Source organism: Centropristis striata, chromosome 21 (assembly GCF_030273125.1).
Source record: "Centropristis striata isolate RG_2023a ecotype Rhode Island chromosome 21, C.striata_1.0, whole genome shotgun sequence".
NCBI lineage: Eukaryota > Metazoa > Chordata > Actinopteri > Perciformes > Serranidae > Centropristis > Centropristis striata.
In genome coordinates, this window is record NC_081537.1 from 31,639,379 (window position 1) to 31,640,626 (window position 1,248).

General features: G+C 36.1%; 1 protein-coding gene across 3 annotated transcripts in view; it reads right to left on the reverse strand.

The window, feature by feature from the left end:
* Window positions 1–377: 377 nt before the first annotated feature.
* The window catches only part of pemt (phosphatidylethanolamine N-methyltransferase), a 139,877-nt gene continuing 139,006 nt past the window's right edge, over window positions 378–1,248 (reverse strand). For all 3 annotated transcript variants that reach the window (XR_009389374.1, XM_059324128.1, XM_059324129.1), the window contains one exon: window positions 378–1,248. This exon is cut by the window's right edge. The gene's annotated coding sequence lies outside the window, so the exon portion shown is untranslated.

The following is a 1,248-nucleotide window of genomic DNA, read 5'->3' on the forward strand; positions in this document are numbered from 1 at the left end:
TGTAGGGTTTTTACAAGAATTTATAAGAACATTAATTGAGAACTTGTGGCAGTGAAGAACTGGTGAAAGGACATTTTGGTAAATATTTAGTTGCTGTGCTCGGAACAAATAACACAAGGAATGTTATGAACATCACAGAGGTCTAAAAAGCTGGAGATATACTTGTTTTTAACTACACGTTAACATGCACTTGTTGGTTGCCTCACATATACTCTTTGTTAGGAGCATGGGGCCTCAGGGAACGATACGTGTCCACAAAATGCAATACACACATGATGGGGGGAATGGGGCAGGGGTCATTAGCGATGCTAGCAGCAAGCGGAAACCTCCAGGCCTGAAGAGTGAAGCCAATATGAAAGTGCCTTATATATATATATATATATATATATATTAGGGCCGGGACTTTAACGCGTTAATTAAGATGAATTAATTACACAAAAATGAACGCGTTAAAAAAATTGACGCATTTTAATCGCACTTATTTTTGCACCGCGGAACATTTCTAACTGGATGAGTTTCAGGAGGACCGATTATACTGGAGCACCAACTAGTGTTGATGAGTTGAGACAACAACAAACCACAGTGAACATGAAGGAAGAAGCTGATGAGACCTTTGGTTGGCCCCGTGGATGATGGGACATTTAGTTACTAAAAACCAACAGATGGAAGCGTCCATAAGAGCATGGTTGTGTTGCTAGGCAACAAGGAATTCACATATCACCATAGCAGCACATCCAGCCTCAAGTATCACCTCAATGCTAAACATATAGCAGCTAGCGGCTAGTGTGCTAGCTAGCGTGGATTGTGTTTTACTTAAAAAACCAAAGTATTCTAGTTTACAGAAGGTCTACCTACCTATAGGCTACCTGCATTTATGAAATGTACTATATTTATAAATATGCTATAGCTACACTTAATGGCAAAAATTGCACTGGTCTGTTGGACTTGAACAAAAATAAACAATATTTTTGTTGCTTAAGCTTATGTATTCAGTCATTATTCAATGGTATACTAAAAATCCATGTGAAAAAAATTACTTCTCACTGTTCTCAGGTCAAATATTTATATGCGATTAAAATGCAACTCATTTCGATTAATAAATTACAAAGCCTCTAATTAATTGGATACATTTTTCAAATCGAGTCCCGGCCCTAATATATATATATATATATATATATATATATATATATATATATATAACATCATAGTCTAAGGTGCATGTAGCATTTGAATGATTGCTACATTTTA